General features: G+C 43.9%; 1 long non-coding RNA gene across 3 annotated transcripts in view; it reads right to left on the bottom strand.

Annotated features, from left to right (window-relative positions):
- LOC134473303 (uncharacterized) overlaps positions 1-20,662 on the bottom strand; it is a 58,138-nt gene that overhangs the window by 6,445 nt on the left and 31,031 nt on the right. For 2 of the 3 annotated variants that reach the window (XR_010043510.1, XR_010043507.1), the window contains exon 2: positions 8,303-8,791. This is a non-coding gene — a long non-coding RNA (uncharacterized LOC134473303). Of the gene's footprint in view, positions 1-8,302; positions 8,795-20,662 lie in introns of all 3 variants that reach the window. The other variant, XR_010043506.1, reaches the window with a different exon arrangement.

The following is a 20,662-nucleotide window of genomic DNA, read 5'->3' as shown; positions in this document are numbered from 1 at the left end:
CCTTAGCAATTTGTTTATGCTTGTGTTCCAGTAAAATCAAATGTAACCTAAGAAATAATAAAGCAAAGACTCTGGGGCATGGGACTTGGTGAGTAAAGAACCAGCAATAAGAGCTTGTTATTTGGAGACAATGCTGATTACCAAGGAAAAATACCAAGTTGTTTTTTTTAGATAAGGTGTGGAGATTAACAAGGTTAAAGTTAGTGTAGCTTTTTTTATTAAACAGCCAGAATAATTTAATGTTTCCATTAATCCACTGATTTTTACATGCATTAAATGAAATACATCTCAAGAATAAACGTTATCTGTTGGATCTGTAATAATTTACTTGGACGCCTTATTTTAAAACCATCTATTCTGAAGAACATTTATTAGTAGACAAGTGTCATAATAATACATAGAAGGAAATGTACATCATTAAAGTCTCTGTAATCTGAATCATAACCAAATTTGTTTGCTATATTTTTGTCAATAAATATTAGTAAAGTCTGTAGAATAAAAGAATATCTTCTCATGTTCTCTGAGACCTCTGGAATTTTACCTTAATATATGTCAGCATTTCTAAATTAATATTGATTTTAGAGCAATGTGCTAGTCATAAATTCATGAAGATACATGACAATTGAAGAGAAATAATACCTGGTGTTAGGTTTTATATCTACATGCACCCAAATCCTCATGAGATCATAGATGGAGCTTTTGTGGGGTGACTAGATGACAGGTGTGGTACTGGGTCATGTGTGTGTGATATGGGATCATGGTGTGTGATGCTGGACCATGGGTGGTGGTACTGGATCACAGGTTTAACACTGGGTCAAGGATATGTGATACTGAATTGACTATGATGCTGGATCATGAGGGTTTATGTTGGATCATGGGTGTTGATACTGGATTTTGAGTGTAATACTGCATCGTGCATGTGTGATACTGTATCACAAGTGTGTAATACAGGCTCAAAGATGTATGATGATGAATAATGGCTGTTCAATGCTAGATCCTGGGCTTGTGATACTGGGTCATAAGTTTGTGTTGGATTATGGGAGCTAATACAAGATCATGGGTGAGAGTTGCTGGATCATGGATGTGACATGAGATCCTGGGAGAGTGATGCTGGATCATGGATGTGATATGAGATCCTGGGAGAGTGATACTGGATCTTGCATGTGATACTGGATCACAGGTGAGTTATACTGGATCATAGATGTGATGTGAGATCCTGTGTGAGTGATGCTGGATCTTGGCTGTGATGTGACATCCTGAGAGAGTGATACATGGATGTGGTGTGAGCTCCTGGGAGAGTGATACTGGATCTTGCATGTGATACTGGATCACAGGTGAGTTATACTGGATCATAGATGTGATGTGAGATCCTGTGTGAGTGATGCTGGATCTTGGATGTGATGTGACATCCTGAGAGAGTGATACATGGATGTGATGTGAGCTCCTGGGAGAGTGATATTGGATCATGAATGTGATGGGAGATCCTCAGAGAGTTATACTGGGTTATGGATGTGATGTGAGATCCCGGGAGAGTTATGCTGAATCATGCATGGGATATGAGATCCTGGGAGAGTGATGCTGGGTCATGAATGTGACATGGGATCCTGAGACACTGATACTGGATCATGGATGTGATGTGAGATCCCGGGAGAGTTATGCTGAATCATGCATGGGATATGAGATCCTGGGAGAGTGATGCTGGGTCATGAATGTGACATGGGATCCTGAGACACTGATACTGGATCATGGATGTGATGTGAGATCCCGGGAGAGTTATGCTGAATCATGCATGGGATATGAGATCCTGGGAGAGTGATGCTGGGTCATGAATGTGACATGGGATCCTGAGACACTGATACTGGATCATGGATGTGATGTGAGAATCTGGGTGAGTTATGCTGGATCATGGATGTGATGTGAGATCCTGGGAGAGTGATACTGGATCATGGATGTGATATGGGATCCTGGGAGAGTGATGAGGGATCATGGATTGATGTGAGATCCTGGGTGAGTGATTCTGGATCATGGATGTGATATGAGATCCGGGGTGAGTGATGCTGGATCATGGATATGATGTGCAATCATGGGAGAGTGATGCTATGTCATGGATGTGATATGGGATCCTGAGAGAGTGATACTAGATCATGGATGTGATGTGAGATCCTGGGTGAATGATGGTGGTTCATGGATGTGATGTGAGATCCTGGGAGAGTCATACTGGATCAAGGATGTGATGTGAGATCCTGGGTGAGTGATGGAGATCATGGATAGCATATGGGATCCTGGGAGAGTGAGGATGGATCATGGATGTGATGTGAGATCCTAGGAGAGTAATACTGGATCATGGATGTGATGTGAGATCCTGGGAGAGTGATACTGGAACATAGATGTGATATGGGATCCTGGGAGAGTGATGCTGGATCAAGGATGTGATGTGGGATCCTGGGAGAATGATACTGGATCATGGATGTTACGTGAGATCCTGGGAATGTGATGCAGGATCATGGATGTGATATGAGATCCTGGGAGAGTGATGCTGGATCATGGATGTGATATGGGATCCTGGGAGAGTGATGCTGGATCACAGATGTTACGTGAGATCCTGGGAATGTGATGCAGGATCATGGATGTGATATGAGATCCTGGGAGAGTGATGCTGGATCATGGATGTGATACTGGACCAGTCCACTGATAGATTCTTATTGCATGTGTGATGCTGGGAGATGAATCCTGGTTGGAAGCAGCGTGTCACACTGTGAGTGTGGTCTGGAGATTTTCCTTCTCCAGTGTTCCTCCTGGCCTCTCTATGACTGCCTGTTTCTCCTCTGTCAGCCCCTTCTGCTATGCCTTCCTGCCCTGCAGCCAATTGTGTATGGGTTAAAACCCCTACTCATGGTGAGCCCAAATAAATGTTTCCTTCTTAGATTTATGGTGTTGGCTTTTGTCACAGCAACAGGAAAGTAACTAAGACAGCTGGGGTCCTGGCAGATGGCAGATGATGGTGAGGACCACAGCAATCTGCATGCATTAGAGTTTGCTTGAGTGAGGTCAGATAAACACTTTCTACTTCTTTTCAAATTCTCTGTCTCTCTCATTGAGTTGCCTTTTTCTTTAGGAGTTAAAATTTGAGATGCCATTGTGATGAGATAGAGACGGTGGCTTCACCTATACTGTGACACAAATTATGGCCCAAAGCTCTGCCTGCCACTGCATTTCTTCTTTCAGGTAGTCCTACCCCAGTTCATATTTTAAAGAGAGAAACAGATACGATCATGAACATCCCTGTTGGGAAGACAAAGACACCTCGGTAACATCACACTATCCCAGTGCAAAGCTTTGTTTATCAGAGTAGGTCAGGCAGAGTCAAGGCTCATTTGCTTTCAAAAGGGAGGGAGCGTGGTTTATTCTGCCACCTGCAAAGGAAGTCTGAGTTGTCCTCCAGGGAAGATTGGCATTGGTAGGGCAGAGGAGAGCAAAAGCCATCTCCTGTATTTCAACTAAAAAACTGATCTGAAAATATAGAGCAGAACATAAACATAAGAAGTGCTTGTTTCGGATTTCCCCTGGCTCTGCTTTGCTCAGGGAGTTGAGGTGTTAAATTTAAAAATACATGAATGGAACAGCAGTAAGTGGAATTGTCTATTTGGAGAAGCAGCACATGGGTTGATTTCTGGAGTTACATCCTGGTTTGAGTTAAATTTCAGCATTCTTGGTTTATTTTTACAGTGTTTCTATGAAAAGGACATGTATGTGAACGTGAAAGGAAAGTATGTGAATATCAGACTGCAAAACCTTCCCGGACAGGATTGTTTAGCAAGTAGTCCCATGCTTTGGTGAAGTCAGCTCAGCAGGACATCAGACCACAGGAGCTTTCAGTGAGAAATTGGAGATTTCCAGGGAGCCCCTATCACCTAGCCAGAAAATTAAACCAGGGGTAAATATTAACAGTGAAAATCACTCATGGCATCTTGGTTACATTACAGCAGTGTGATTCCCATAAAATAAACATTTCCTACATAAATCCAACATTTAATCAGGAGAATAAGCCGATTCAGCATTTGACAAAGGTCAGGTGTGACATCTTCCTCAGTGTGCATATATCTGCACTTTATAGTCCCGTCTTTGCCGCAGTATTGTTTTTGCCTTTCTATGTAGTCAGAGTGAAGTATTACCCAGAGTCAGAAACAAGGCAATTTCATTTTGTTTCTAGTTTAATTACACTTTAGTTCTGCTTAGAATTGGGCATTTCCACAAAGCCCATGTCAAAGACATACGGCTTATGTCCCAGACAACCTGATAAGTTAACCCTCTTGGTGGTTTTCATAGACAGTGGTGGGTACAGTACCACAAAAACGCCAGTTGGCCTTCCTGAGTTCGCAGCACTGCACACTCATGACTCCAATGGGCCTTGTCACTGTGGATGAAGTACGGACATCATGCAGGATGACAGTGACACAGAGAAAACTGGTGAGGGTGGAGCAAGCCCATAAACATTTAATGACAGAACCACATAATAGTGTGACCTGGGTGACTTTTACAGTCCTGAGGAGAGCTGTGGGCAGGTGCCTCTTCTTTCCTATGGAGACAGAAATTATTGGAAACTACGGACCAGTGTACTCTCCAAGGGAGAACATAGGACTCTGCCTACAATCTGTAATATGAATTTGGGGGATTTACTTCCTAAAAGTACTCCATTTTTTGAGAAATTTTTAAAAAATGACCTGCAACTTTTTGATCAATCCAAATACTATTAAAATTTTCTCAGATAATTTAATGCCCTACGGGTCCACCTGTGCTGTTTGTTGCTAGTGAAACATGTATGTTCTTTTCGTGTCTGGACAGCATTCCATTGTGTGTGTGCACCATGCTTTCTCTGCCCACGTGTGCATCAGTGGACACACGGATGGCGGTTGGGAATAACGGGGTGACGCCCGGGAGTACAGCTGTAGCTTCACACTCTGATTCCATGGATCCTGGACATGTGCTGGGCTGTGGGAGAGCAGGGCCACACGGTGATTCTAGTTTTAATTCCTGAGGGAACTTTGCGCTGTGCCCCATGCTGGCTACCAACTCACATCCCACTAACAGCACTGGGTTCCGGTTTCTCCGCTTCCTTGCTGACACTTACTGCTCTTCCTCATTTTGATAATAGCTGTTTTAACACGAGTGAAGTGATAGCCATTGTGATTTTAATTCACAGTGCCTCTAATGAACAGTGATGTTATCAATGTTCCCATGTGTCTGTTGGGCAGTTGTGTACCATCTTTCAAGAAATTGCATAGATTCCTTTGTTTATTTTTAAATTGGGTTGTTTCCTTGCTGTGGAATTGTTTGGGTCTCTTATATATTTTGGACACTAACCCTCATCAGATGTGTAACTTGTCAAGAGTTCTCCATCTAGATTCCATCCATGTTGTCAGCCTTAATTCTTCTTTTGTAATGCAATTTGACTTGGATACAAATGTATGAGCCCAAAATACACTCAGAATTAAACTACTAGTTTACTGTCTCCACGAAGGCAGCACGACCCACTCTGGCATCATTCCTAGTCTGGATACCGGGGTCACCGCCTGGTCTTGCCTAGGGTCCCAATCTGGATTCTTGATGCCTAAGCTGTGCCCAGCATCTGCAGCAAACTGTGCCATCCACCCTCCACTCACCTATCTATATTTATACCAGTGTGAATTTCACGTGTTAAAATTTCAATTGCACATCACTTATATGCTCAAAACCCCAATGATGTTTACATTTCCCTCTAATAGCAAAAATCATCTCAGTGGTCTACAGAGTCTTTCAGGACAGCTGCCTCCGTCTCTGACCCCAGTCTCAGTGTCACCCTTACTCACTGTGCTCTGATCAGGTGAGTGCCCCATCGCCCTTCCCCGGCAGCATCTGCCTGAAGCCTGTTACTCCCACAGATGTCTGTGCCTTTGTTTGTGCCTAGCAGGCTCTTCTCCCAATGCCTGGGTTTACTCTCAGCTCCTGGGCTTCTTCCCTGAGCATTCCCTGTGAGCCCTTTCCCCATCAGCTGACAGCAACCTGAGCTCCCTCATCTTCCAGAATGCCTTTCCCTATTTTTTGCTTCTTTTTTTTCCTTAAGAAACTTATTAACATCTAGCAAGTCTTCTACCTGTTTTTTTCTTTGCTTTATCTTTCTTCTGCTACTGTCATGTAAAATTCATGACAGCTGGTTTTATTTTCAGAACACATCAGTGAACAAAATAAATAAATAATTTTACAAGTCTTGTTTTGCTGCAGTCGTAGATGAATAAACTGTCAAATAGCTGGCACTACCAGAGCAGACTCCAGCATAATATAGGTACAAATTTTCCTAATATTCAGATGCCTTTGTGCTTTCACATTTTATGAGTCTATGAAGAAGCTGCATATGTTAGGTAATAAGAAGAAATTATAGGATTTCTTCTCCTGGTGCTGAGAGCACAGGAAGTGGTTGGGGCCCAGGAAGCTGCTCTGCCTGCCTGCAGCATAATGCAGTGGACAGAGGAGGCCGGCACCCGCCCAGGCACAGTGAGCAGCTCAGTGACACCTACCCCAGAGCACTGGCTCCACAGCCCCCGGCTGTCAGCAAAGAGCTAAGGACACACGGAGGAAGCCTACCTTCCAGGATCACTCTGATGACAGCACAGCATGGCTGTGGGTGTAGTTTTCTGAGTGAAGTAAGTTCCTATCACTGGGTTGCACTGTTGAAACTATTTTCCATTCAAAAGCTGTCCCCACATGCGCACATACACTGGAGGCCTCACAAGGTTAGCAGTTTCCCTGAGGTTTGCATCTGCTGTGCACTGAGAAGGATTCCAAGCAGCAGGAGTGCACAGTGAATGGGTGCTGAGGAGCAAAAGCAGCAGCAGAGGAAGAGAAAAGTGCGCCAGGAAGGGAACTAGACAAAGGAAGCAGGATGCATGGCAAATGTGTAGGACATGAACGTTGACCTGATTATCTGCATAGAGCCTTTACCTTTCTAATTCTCATAATCATTTGATGTGGCTAAATACCCGTATTAGGATATGCCCAGAAAACAGAAAGTGAGGCGTGTAAGCCGACTGGGTGCATGAACAGCATGAATTTGAGTGAAGGAATGCAAAGAAAATGAGAACTCACAGAAGCAAATAAGGATGGTAACATGGTGTCCTTAGGAAGGGGACCGAGCTCATGCTGATACAGCCAATGCCACTTTACTATGCGAATTTCATTTCTGCCTTGACCTTATAAAATATTTAGCTTCACAGCTCTTTGAAAATCATGAGTAAACAAAACATTTAATATCAGTGGAAGGAAGTAGATCTTGAATTTGAATGTCTGTAAATGAGGAAAATATATGCTAATTCAGTGCCAAGTCTAGCACACACACACACACACACACACACACAGAGAGAGAGAGAGAGAGAGAGAGAGAGAGAGAGAGAGAGAGAGAGAGAGAGAGAAGGAGCTTCAGAGCTGCCTGCCTCAGTGCTGGGTAGACACTGGGGTGTGCTGTCCAGTGCTGAAATGTATGGACAAATGCCCAAGGTAAAAACTGAACAAAGCAAAATCCAAAGGCAGGAAACGTTGTACCTCTCCCCTCCCAGGAATAAATCAGCAAGGGGTCGTACACACACGATAATTTGGAGCACAATAGAAAATAGCAGGACCAAAACATGATTAAAAATGCATTTGCCCAGCAGGAAGGAATGCCACTGTGGCTCAGAAAATAGAAAAGATGCATAGGGTCCACTAGTTCTGGGAACCAACAGTCCCAAGCCACCAGTGAGGTCCTGCATGCAGGGAGAGCAGTGCTACACGTGGACATCTGAGCCTGGACAGACAGCTGCTCTGATGAAACTGACCATGCAGCAGTGACTCTTTACTGCTCCACAAACAACAAGTTCGGGTAGGACCCGGAGCCTCCGGCAGCACACTTGGTTGTACCAAGCACCTGCAGGGAATGGTGGAGCCCTCAGATCCCTAACTGTGCACTGTATGGCAAAATAGAGAGGAAAAGGAGTCCTTTGGGTGGTCTACTAGTGGAAGAGGCAGTTCCATGGCTGGTCAGTCAGTGAACGCAGGCATTGTGTTTGTCACAGCTCAGGCTTTCTTGGCCATGCCTGCCCTCCACTCTGCAGCTAGGAGTGAGTTACACACTGGCAAAACTTAGCAGAGCTGCACCCATGGGAAGCAGAGCCATGTCCACAGGAAGTGGAGCCCAGCCCACAGGAAGCAGAGCCACACCACCACCGGAGCCCCACCTGGAGGAACACAGAGCAGCCGCACCAGGCTCTTGTCCTGGTGGCAGTCGCGGATTTACCTTTTACTTTGTGTTGGGTGCTGGGAAAGCAGTGGGCTAGGTCATCTTTAGAGCTTTCAGCAACCTACTGCTGGGCCTGGAGCAGGAAGGGCCTTGCTGGGCCTGGAGAAATGCAGAGGAGCAAGCTGAGCACAGAAGAATGGGGATTAGGCCAGATCCAGGAGGGTGAAGAGGCCATAGAAACACAGAATGAGCAAGAGCCCAGAGCTTGGTTGAGGACTTACAGATCTGCAAGATGTCGAGTTTTGAGCAGTTCCATTTTGCTGCCACAGAACAGCAAGAGCTGCGGTAGAAAAGGCACGCAGAGAGGGGCCTTCCCTGTCCTCTTCCACAGAGTGGTGTGGGCAGCTCGGCTACTGTCGCATGTCCTCACCTGGAAGCATCGCCAGTGAAGTCTCAGGTGAAGCAGAAGCTGGTCCCAGCAGGGATTTAATGTCTTTGTCTCTTGCAACTTGGCCGAGTCCCTGAGCCCCGCTCTCTTCTCTCTACCTGCTTTGCAGAGAAAGACGAACAACAGAGCCCAATGTATTCATTCTCTTTTGTCAATTAAATTCAGACAAAATTGGTTCAAGCTCTGAGAACTAAAAATAATAAAGGAAATACAGTCAAGTCTATCTTGAGGAACTGTCTTATAGTTGAATATATTAGAAGTTAAATGTGTTAAGTAACAATATTTTATTGTATTATAAGAAAGCATGCAAAGGAGATTGATGGTCAGTCCTAGAATTGGAAAATATCTTTTTAGCTTCTGAGCATAGCTTATAATTTGCATTTGATCTTATAATTCTAGGATGAAGTAATTATAGCTTGCTGCATGAAAGTAGGTCTCCAGAATAAGTTCCTTCACATCCCGACAAAGGCAGACAAGAGAAGACGTCAGCTGAAGGAACCCAGGAGAAGGCAGGTTGGCACAGAAGTGAAACTGCTTTACATCCGAGGTGGAGAATGAGTTCAGTTTGAAGATGAGGCCATTTTTCGGACAGGAGAAGGAGAAAATGAAGAATATTAAAAAGTTCATATAGGACACAATGATTTGGAAAAAAAGAAACTTGGTGTCTTGACCCTGCTAATCTATGTGGAAAAACCCTGTGAGCACATTGTACAGTATTTGTATCTGGAAAAATCAGAGCTGAGGGAAGAGAAGGGAAGCCTGCACTAGCTCACAGACTCAATGAGAGTGGGAAGCAAGCTTTTGAGACGCATCTGTGATAGAAGGTTTGTACAAATAACGGTTTTGGCAGGGGTTAGGAGACTGCCTGAGGGGCAGTGCTGAGATGGGCCACTTGGGCTGACAAGAATAGATGAAAGCAAGAATTTTCTAAAAAGCCTAAACCTAACTTCTACCCTGTTACTTGGGGCTTCAGTTTAGAAAATTCTGGAAAAAGAAATTTCACCTTGAAGCATGAAATCTAGAAAGGACTGAGAGCAATTCCTCCAGGTTACCCATGTACCTGTCACAGACTGGCTTCCTTGAAACTGTGTATCTGTGCATCCACGCGTCATCGTGTGCACAGTGCCACATGTAGGTAAATTCCACACTGCCTCTTCGTTTGCCGGTAAGCGATTTTCATTTGCTTTTATTTGTTAATTAAAGATTATAAGTGGCTAAAGTCAATTGAGACTATTTGCATATAAATTTATTTTTAATTCACTTCAGTTTCTTAAAGATTGCAGGTACCTAAGGCCATCTTGCAAATCTACATATAAATTTATTTTTAATACATTATTGTTCCTTAAACACAGACTTTAGCAGTTTATAAAATAAATAATAATTAATTGTTCATATTTATTGGGATCAAGAAAGTAAAATGTATAGTTTGCAAAAAATTAACACCTGTTTCCATGTTCGTTATCCATTCTTAAACAAAAGCAAATTAACAAGTCTGCCTCCCACTAATCACAAGAATTTGTGATTATCTTAGGCTGAGGCTTCAGCAGGTGACCAGTTTCATGACTTATCCTAGACAGCAGTGTGGCCACACAAAAGTGAGCCCATGTCAGGCTAAGTCTGGCCATCCTCTGATGTTGTACCCTGTTCTGTGTATCAGCTTTTCCTTCCTGCCTTATTGTTAATGTCTTCCTATATCATGCTTCCTCTGTAGTCCCAACTGCAGGCAGGATCTGCACCACTCTGGCTCTGAGAGGTCCACCTCCCTCTTCTCCACCTCACAGCCACTACTCCAGAGTTTTGCATTCATGTGTGAGTATGTCTTTACCACCTGGACATCAGTGGACTATAAGTAGGAAATAAACATTTCCCTAGAAACAACAGAGTTTATGTAATCAAATGTGCATTGTCGGGCTGGTGATTTAGCTCAGTGGCATAAGCGCCTGCCTTGCAAGCAGGCAGTCGTGAGTTCGATCCCTGGTACCGATAAAAAGGAAAAAGACAAAAAAAAAAAAAAAAAAAAAAAAAAAAACAAAACAAAACAAATGTGCATTGTCTTCCTAAGTCCTCGTCTGCAGTGCATTTTAATGACTGGTATTTCTTTATAGCACAGCATACCAGAAATTACCTAGCAAGGAACCCTGCAAGCATCATAATGCGCACACATATTTCCCTGTGACCATACCTGGAATCAGTTTCTCTCTCAGAATACCTGTTTATCCCAGCTGCTGGTTTCTGCAACCATACATAGTTGTAGCCTGAAAAAGAATTGGTATTACCTTTCCTGTCAGCCAGTGATCAGGTCAATATAAAGCTCTGCTGACAGGCTGGCCTTCCCAGGGAGGCCCACTGTGGTTTGTCAGCACCAGGAAAGGCAGGACCCCTGGGGCTCTGCCCGCCCAGGGCCACGGATAGTGTGTGCTGGGCAGCAGCCAGACCACCTCCATGTGATGAGCACGATATCCTTCCCCACATTTGGAAACGAGAAATGGGCAGAGTGGATACTACTCATGGCATGGAGACTGGAACTGGAATTCGCAATTAATGCACACTGATCTTGGGCAATAATTTTGGGGATTTAGTTTTCAAATTTGGTTATCGGAAATCAGTGAATGCCTGAATTTTACAAATACACTCTAGAATGATGTCACTAAGTCTGTAAGGGTGAGGCAAGTGGGAAATCTGTAGCATCAGTGTGTGCGAAACACTTTAGACAAGAGTTTCTTCTGTTTTCCAAGGAGTTCTGGGGGCTCAGGAGAGCTCACCGGCCGGTACAGTGAGGACTGCGCCTGCCTTCCAGCAGGAGAGAGCGGCGACATAAAATGGTTTATAATGAAGTTTTAAGAAATAAGAACAGCACAACAGCTGGCATTTATACCCAAAAGGACCAGGCAGGAAATGGAGGTTTAGACAGCGAAAAACATATTACTTGGGTTTTGTGGAAAATACAGAAAGCCGCGGCCCAGGGAGCTGTCACGCCCTCTCACGCCTGGCCCCGCGGTCTCTGCAAGCCCAGGGACTGGGGCACTGCGCTTCAGGACGACCACAAACTCCTTCCTAGCAAAGTGCGAGGCTATGAGGGAAATGACTCCAGCCCACGGAAGATCCACAAGTGAAGAACTTACGAAAGAATCCCACGAATGCTGGCAACGGTACAAGACTGTTATAACAGCGCTCGCTGTCTCCATTTTAACTCCAGATCTCATAACCGAATGCTTGCATGACTAATTTTATAGTTATTTTTATCGTTATGTAAAGTTTATCTCTCAAACATCCACAGCTTCCTCCACCCCCTTTTCAAATTTGTTTCATTATTTTTAGTTAAACAAGGATACAATATTTAGTTTGACATGAAATATAATGTTTTGCCGATTTAGATTGTTTATCTTCTCTGTAGCATTTCCTTCTCTTTTTTTAACTTTCAGTGACTACCTTAAGCCTCCGAAGGGCACAGAATCTGAGCGCCTGTTTTTGTTTTTTTTGTTTTTTTTTTTTTTTTTTTTCTCTGAGCCCCTTCTCCTGCATGGGACCTCGCGGTCCTAGTCACATGTGAAAGATGTCGCTAGCAGCCCCTCAAATGCTTGGACCACACTGTGTGACTTCCTTTCTTGTGGCGTGTTTTTACACTGCTAAGCACGTGCCTCCTAAGACAGGATGCACTGCTGCATCCATGCAGCTCAGTGCTCCCGGGGGAGGACGGTGAGGGTGACAAGATACAAGAGTCGGGGTACAGAGAACTGAGGCCTTGGGGCCCTCGCTCCTGATGGGAAGTACAGAGGAGGAGGAGTGAGAGGGGGGCGAGCGAGCCCCAAGGCCTGCAGCACATTTGTTTACACACTTACTTATCCACACGCCTCAGAGCTTAGCCGCGCGGCAGGCCCAGGTGCCCAGGGTCATTGACATTAGAGCAGCTTCTCCGTGCGACTGCCGCAGGTGTTCTCTGTTCTTGAGTCCGGCCGTGCTGCAGCCCCACATGTGATCCATCTTCAGCTTCAGCTGCTCCCCACAGTGCATGAAATAAGGTTCTCTGACTCGTGTGCAAAAATATAGTTCACCGAAAGACAGAGGCACACTCAGCATTTTGCTGTACTAATAGATGGGTGGAAGCTCGGGGGCACCTCTTTGAGCGCCTCCTGGAATTACAGAAGCCAAAGGCAGCTTGTGTGACTCTCATGTCATCTCAGAAAATTTAGTATTAAACTATTTATGCAAGCTTTTCTTTTCCTGACGCATACATTTTTCAGTGGACTACCTTTATTCTGGCACAGACTGAATCAAAGGTTCTGTGTATTGAACACCTTCAACAAGATGTGATTGTCGATTAACAGCGGATGCTGAAGAAAACAAGATGATTCGGTTCTCACAGCGGGGCAGGGGATTGTTTCCTCCAGCCTCGCTCCTTGTCACCCTGCCCTTCTCAAAGAAACCGTTAAGCCTCTGTGCTTCTGTTTTACGGAATTTTGCAGTTATCTCTTATGGCATGATGATTGGTGTTTTTATTTATTTGCATGGTTTTGGAATAACCTTTCCATTATGAAGACATTTCCTCCATTTGGCTGGGAAATCTCTCTCACCCAATCTCACACACCTTAGGCTGACTTTCTTCTGTTTTTTATTGGTTATCCATTTCTACTTTCTTGGAATACTGCCCATGCTATCTTTTCAGCAATTTGTCTTGGTAATCACGTTTTCCTTTATTTTCACATTCCAGTATCTCCCTGTTTTTTTCTTTTGTGGACAAAAGTTATAGTCAAATTCCTCAAAATTTAAGATTCTTGTTGATACAGCTCTTTATGTGTTATATTTAGACCTTTCTCAATGTATGGTGACCATGGCTAAGAATGCTGTGTGTTTTTATATAGCTTATTCTATGGGGAAAATGGTATTTCTGGACAATACTACAAAAATACTAAACCACTTTATTATTCAATAACCTGCTAATTTGAACATACCTTAAAATTTTGTGAAAGTGTAGACAAAGAGAACATAAATCCTCTACTAAGTAAGGAAATCTGATTATTTAACCAAAATACAACAAAAAGACATGATGAACTATCTTATCTTAAAAGACAAATTTTAGCAATTTTTAAGACTTTTATTTTATTGGTACATGGTAGAGACACACAATAGTATTCATCCCAGGAAATGTGTACCCGCACGTGTTATATCTTGTTTCTTTCCTCTCCCCGCTCCCCTCCCCTCTCTTCAGTCTCTCTTCCCATCCCTATTTATTCAGGCTTTATTTCCATCTTTCCTTTTATTCTCCCCCCCCACTTTGTTCCTCTTCTCATTTGAACATTTTCTTCCAGTTTCCCAATAGCGGTTATACATGGTGGGCCCTATTTACAGTTTCAGTTTCTCATGTCAGAGAGACACTCAAGAGTGTGGCCTCCAGGTGCACTCACTTGCTGAGAAATGAGTCAAGCTCCTCATTCTATGCGGCTCAGCAGTACTCCATTGTATTTTGAAGAAAGAATCTTCTTTATCCGTTCATCAGCTGATGGATATTTGAGCTGTGTCCAGGATTTGGCTATCACCAAGAGTGTCACTGCAAACATGAGTGCGCATGTGTCGCTGTGGTGTGATGTTTTTAATTCTTTTAGGATGATATCAAAGAAGGGAATTGCTGGATTGAATGGAACCTCCAGTTAAATTTTCTAGAGAAATCTGTACAGCAGTTTCACAGTGGCTGCACCAGTGTGCACTCTCACCAGCAGTGGACAAGGGTTCTTTCCTGCCCACGGCCCTCTGCCTGCTACTGCTGATTTCCCCATGATCCCCATTCTCTGTGGAGATGAAATTTCAGTGCTTTTAAAATTTGCATCTCTTGAGTGACCAGTGATGTTGAACATGTTTTCATATATTTATTTGGCCTTTCTACCTGTTCATCTGAGAAGTGTCTAATTCAGCCCATTTTTGGACTGGATTTTTTAATTTTGAGGGTCCGAATTTTTTCAGATCCTTACATATTCTAGATATTAGTCCTTTCTCTGAGGAAATTAGCTGGCAATTTTTTTCCCACACTATGAGTTGTCTCTTCAGTCTGTCCATGATTTCCTTCATCACACAGAAACTTTTTAATAAAAGTGGTGTCAAATGTTGGTCTTTGTTTATTCTCAAATATTGATTCTTTGATATTTCCTGTTTAAGTGGAGTTTTGTTCATAAAGTCTTTAGTTCTTTTTTTCCAGGTATTTTGAAGTATAACTAATAAAAATTGTGTATTTCCAGGTGTACGATGTGACAATTTGATATATAGATATGTTGCATAGTGATTACCACAGTCAAGTTGATACCTGTTCACTACAGTTTCTGGTGCATATGTGTGTGCCCTCTGCCCCCAAACAATGAGAACACTTAATTTTGTGTTCAGTGCATTTCAAGTAAACAATGTAGTGCAATAAACTACAGTCATCACACTGGGCACATCAGCCCATCTGCAGAAAGATTTCTAACAATGTAGCAGGCCGGAGAAGAGGGCCAGGGGTGAGGTGTAGGCCTGCACCCCCTGCTCTGTCCTAAGCAGTTAGAAAACTTCGTTCATGACCTCTGTGGAAGAAGAAACTATGTCTTGCCCTTTACAAGAATGAAGCCAACAGTGTGCTGCTTCAAACATCTCACGGTGTGAGCAAGGCACTTTGTTTAACAAACATCTTGAGCACAAGCAGAATTTACCCATTTGAGTTAGAAATAAGCACCTTCGTATTTATCGCTGTTATGTAGAATTGAACAGTTTGTGTAGCACAGATCAGACATAGTTCATATTTTAAAATTCATTCTTAGCATCAATAACACATTCTACACATGTGTGGGCCTTCAAAAGAGGTATTCAATGATAATCTTGTAATTATTATGCCTGTATGTTAGTACTTACACTGCTCATTTTAAAAAGCAGTTTTTTAATCATGTATAAATTTTTGGCTGGCTTTACTGCATTTTTACATTGTTTTAGATTATGATTAAGTAAATTCTTACTCAACGTTGTCAATAACATTGATAAAAATTACCATAAAACCTTAATTTAAATTATATACTTAGAATACCTTGAAAAATTAAATTTCATTTTACACTAAGCTAACAATTTCTAAAAGTTATTACACTTACAAGTTTTTGAAAATACAATCAAAATTAACTTTGAGAAGGTAAACTATGGCTCCTTTGCTTAGAAGCAGGCAGCGTTTTGTTTTATGAAAGGGAGGGTTTGATGGTGCCTTAAACAAATCAGGTTTCTCTCCACTTCACTAAGATCTAGTGAATAATACAAAAATTGGAGGGGAAAACTCCCTTAAAATGACATAACTTACATAGAGGGAAAATAGGCTAACCAGGCAGCTAAAATAAGCAGTAGCTACAGGAAATACCATTCTCTACAAATAGCGTTAAAATTATTTCTGTAATATTACATGAACACAAACTGCTCTCATTCAAGTTACTGACGGCTGCAGATGTGACATTTTTATGGGAAACCCAAAGTTTCTGTCCACAGTTCGCCCAGGGTAGAAATACTACAAAATATCCTCTCCTGCACAGGACGCCGCTGGAACGACGATGTGCTCTGGCGAGCCGGTCCTGGACCTGCCCAGTGGACAGCACGGTGCTTCCCTCTGAGACTCAGCACCTGCCACCGGGCCATTGCACAGCCGCCCTGGGGCCTGGCTCGCCTCTGGCCAGGCGCCCTCTGCACCGCGCTACTCCCACCGCCGCCCTCCGGCTGGGGCCACGGTTGGCCCACGCTGGCCTTCTGCCCTCACCGTCTCCCCGCGTGGTCCCGGGTGCCCAGCAGCCTCGCAGCCTGAGGGCCTCGCCTCTGTGCCAGGCTCCTCCTGCGCTTGCGTCTGGCCGTGTTTGCACCACAGCAGCTCACCTGCCCCACGGTCAGGTCACCTGGTGTGGACAATGGTCCCGTGTGACACCTGCCGCCGTCCCTAGCACAGCTTCGGCTGCCACTGCGACCTTCAAATCCTAAGTGTCCAGTTTTATTTTCCTTGCCTCTGATCTCCTCGTGAGGTCCGAGGGCTCCCGCTTTTCCGCAGTGAGGTGGGACAGGCCATGGTCCTGGCTGGACGACCGGATTGCCTGAGGCGCGTGGGGACCTCTTTGCGCCGGCTCTCCTTGCTTTTGGCAGGTGCCGGGCCGGTGTGAACACGTCCTCACGTGCTTCCAAATGAATAACAGGGTCCGTTTGTATTTAGAAGCCAAGAAATTTCTAAATGTGTCAAAGATTCTGTGCCCATCTCTGCGTATAAATAATCACATTTAAATTTTAAATATAAATATACACACATGTAAGTAACTTTCATCGTCATGATGGTTATCATCTATAAAACAGCTAACCCGGCTGGTTAGAGAAACGTGGGCCCACTGTCCACAGGAAAACTGCTCGGCTGCGTCCCTCTGAGCCTCCAGGCAGCATTCTCACCAATCAGTGAATCAGTGAATCAATCGATTACGATAACCTTGCTACACGTGTGTTTCTGAGACAAGCCACATTATTTGCTGTATGTTTTTCATTCATTAACGTTTAACTCACACCCGAGAGTGTCCCATCTGTCTCCAGCAGAGCTAATCTCACGCATTTTCTCTGTGAGGCACACCCAAGTCTCACACATGTGAACACGAGGTTACAGTGAAAGCATTTTCATTTATAAGCAAAACTCCCACAGGAGTGAAATGAATGGAATGAGAAATACATTTCCAATAATATACCAGACAAAAATAAGCAAGCAGATTGCTGGGAATACAGATAAACACATAGTAGAAAATAGGATGATTTCTCTGGTAATACAGTAAATTCAAGTTGAAACTCCTGCAAAATTTGTAAGAATAGTGATGGTAAATAAAAACAATAATACTAAAATACCATGTGGGAGGGGATATGAAGAATAATAGCTTCTATACACACATAAAAGTCCACCAAATATAGGTACTGGAATTCCCATAGCCATAGAATTATTTAAAATGCAGAAAACCTGGAAACAATTATACCTCCACTAGCAAAAACTGGGTAAACCTGTGATGTTATAATCACACAACCCTTATAGCAACAGGATGAAATGACTAAATTCCGCAACAGCACAGCAAAACCACAAATTCAATGTTGAATAAAAGATGTGAACCCCGAGTATGTACTGCATGATGATGCATTCTTAGATTGCAAAAACAGACAAAGTAATTCAGAATATAGAGACAGAGTTAAGCTCTCACTGGAGGGGAAGGAGAGGATTCTGAATGGCGGCTGTCCGTGTGTGAATCATATCCCGTTTCTTGATTCATGTTTGAGACTATGTGTAGATGTAGGCAGGCTCTGAAAATGTGTTCCAGTCTCTGTGCCTCCCTCTCATCCTCTTCATGCTACCTGCAGTTCAGAGCTCCTGAGGTCCACGCCTTGATCACAACTGTCCACTGCCCAGATGAGGTCGCCCCTGCGTGGTTCTGTGGAACCCTGACTCCTTAGGGGTGGGCTGGACTGGTACCACTGCCACAGCTTCCCAGGCTGGGCGCCCTCCTGACCCACCGGATGCCAGGCAGGATCCAGGCGCTGAGCATCCGGAGCACCGCCCCTCCTGTTCCTCAGTGAGGAACGCAGCTCCACAGCTCTGGAGAAGAGGAAGAGGACCCTCCTGCCCTTCCTCAGGGATGTGAGATCAGTGTGCCAGTCATCTCCAGGCACGAACTCGTGCATTCAGAGAGAGGATGGAAGGCATCATTTCTCCTCTCATAGAAAAGATGGTTCAGAATTTTGCAGTCTCTTTTGCTTTCGTTGTGCAACTACTTGCTCTTTAACTTACTTTTTTGCCTGATGGACTCTCCCTGTATACTTTGCTGAGTGGAATCCATGAGTGCTAGCAAAGCGATCTTGACATTGGATTAATTCTGCTTTGCTTTTGATATCCTTTTGCCCCAGAAACACACAAGCAGCTGTTCAGTAGAGAGGTGTTCTTGTGAGAGAAGATGTTTCTGTGGGGGGTTAGCATATGCATTTCAGCCGTCTGTTAGGTCACCCTCCTCTGGGTTTTTCTGTCCATTGTACTTACTGTACTCAGAGCTGTGTCGGAACAGCCTTTCCTAAACTGCTTGTGCTGGGATTGGGAGCACTCGAGGATGAATATCCTTTGAGAAATGCTTTGCCCGGGAAGACACCTTCCTTCCAGCATAGCAGTAAATATTCCATCGAGAGTGGTAGCTCCCTGAAGCCACCCTGTGGGCGCAATTCCTGTCTTTATCCTACAGTTCAAATGATGCTATGTGAGTTTCAGGCTTTACGTTAGACACTTCTGTGCTAGACACACTCTTCTGGACCATGTAAGGAATTCTAGCTCTCTAATTCAGGTTTTATGATCATAATGAATCCAGTCTGCAGACGTTATATTAGCCACCAGGGAGTCTGTCAACTGGCCCATAAATGTCAAGGAAACATATTGAAATTGATAAGAGAAAAGTAAAAAGAATTTATGGAGGCGACAGAAGCGTGTGCTTGTTCCACAGGTCAGAACTGCCTCGATCCACACAGGAATATTTTTTGAAAAATGTTTTATTTTCTGCATGCTTTTCAAAGAAGAAAATAATAAATGGAGAGAAGTTGTTTCTTTATGTTGCTCCGCATCATTCTTACTATGAAAAAAAGAAAGAAAGAAAAGAAAGAAAAAGAGAGTGCTGCACTTGGATTTAAGTACAAATTTAAAGGCGACAGTGGAAAGCCGGACAGAGGTGCAGTCTTTCCCCCTCCCAGGCCTGGTTCCAGGTGATGCAGCTCCTCTGTCCCCATTTCCCTGGAGTCCTCAGCCCAATACATCTCAGGCAACCTCACTGCAGACTCGGGTTTGCTGAATTTCTGGTAATTTGCTTTAAAGGTCACTCCCGTTACGCACTCTCGTCTTTAGACACAGAGCCCGACACAGTTTGGGATTCTAAATATGACCTCAGTGGCCAGCATTTTAAAATTGTGATCCTAGAAGCATGAGAAGACGGGGCGGCTTCCTCGGGATGCGGGTACCCCCACTGCTATAAGGCCTGCCGTACCTGGGGAAGGATTCACCCTGAGAGCAGGTAAAGGACTGTCAAGAAAGACAGCAAATGAGGGAGGGTACCAGGCTGCTGGCGGACGTGCATTCAGCACGCGCTGCAGTAGAAGAAAAGGGTGACCTGAGCTCCTTTTCAGAGTTGGAAATGAAGGGCTCTGCAGGGAAGCAAGGCGTCCATGGAGATGGAACAGCGGGTAGAGTCGTGGTCACCGGGGCTGCTGGATGCGCACAGCGCTCAGGGCTCTGACCTCACATCCGTGACTGGTCCATCTTTCAGAGTGTCTGTGATTAGTCCAAGAGATCACTGCAAATTAGAACTACCGGTATGACAGAGGAGGACAAGTACGGACGGGAGAGGAAGGGGAAGGGTCCTGCCCTGCTCCAGCTCCCCAGGAGGAAGCAGTGTGTCCATTATGTGCTGCAGACACAGACTAACAAAAATTTAAAATGTGTATGTGACAGTTGGAAATATGAGCAAACCTGAGCCAGAACTTGAGTCACAGATTCCTCTTCAACCAGACAGACACACAAAGCACCAGGCAGCTCCATTGTTCCCATCAAATTATTTTGAAATATATTATACATAAAATTAGCATATGCCAAATGATTTGCATATTCATGGGAAGAATATGAGAAATGTTTTTAAATCTCCAAGTATGGTATGAAAGTGCTGGTTTCAAGCTACATCATACTTAGATTTCACATTGTTCATTTGACTCTTTTTGCCTCTCCCCTGGTGCTGAATAAAATTCTGCTTTTAAATAAGTGACCAAGTGGGACTGGCGAGCAGAAATGGTAATCTGGAAATTCTGCAGGCCGCCAAGACTGTGACTGAAGTTCAGGACAGCACAGCTTGTGCCACGAAAATGCAGAAATAAAACAAATAATAAAAGCAAAGCCAGATTTAAAAATGCAAACAAAAATAGTTTTCAATGAAATGCAAGGTTTTTAT

Source organism: Cavia porcellus, unplaced genomic scaffold, assembly GCF_034190915.1.
Source record: "Cavia porcellus strain 051 isolate PalLab524CR breed Dunkin Hartley unplaced genomic scaffold, mCavPor4.1 scaffold_2, whole genome shotgun sequence".
NCBI classification, from domain to species: Eukaryota; Metazoa; Chordata; class Mammalia; order Rodentia; family Caviidae; genus Cavia; species Cavia porcellus.
This window is presented reverse-complemented; position numbering and strand designations above follow the sequence as displayed.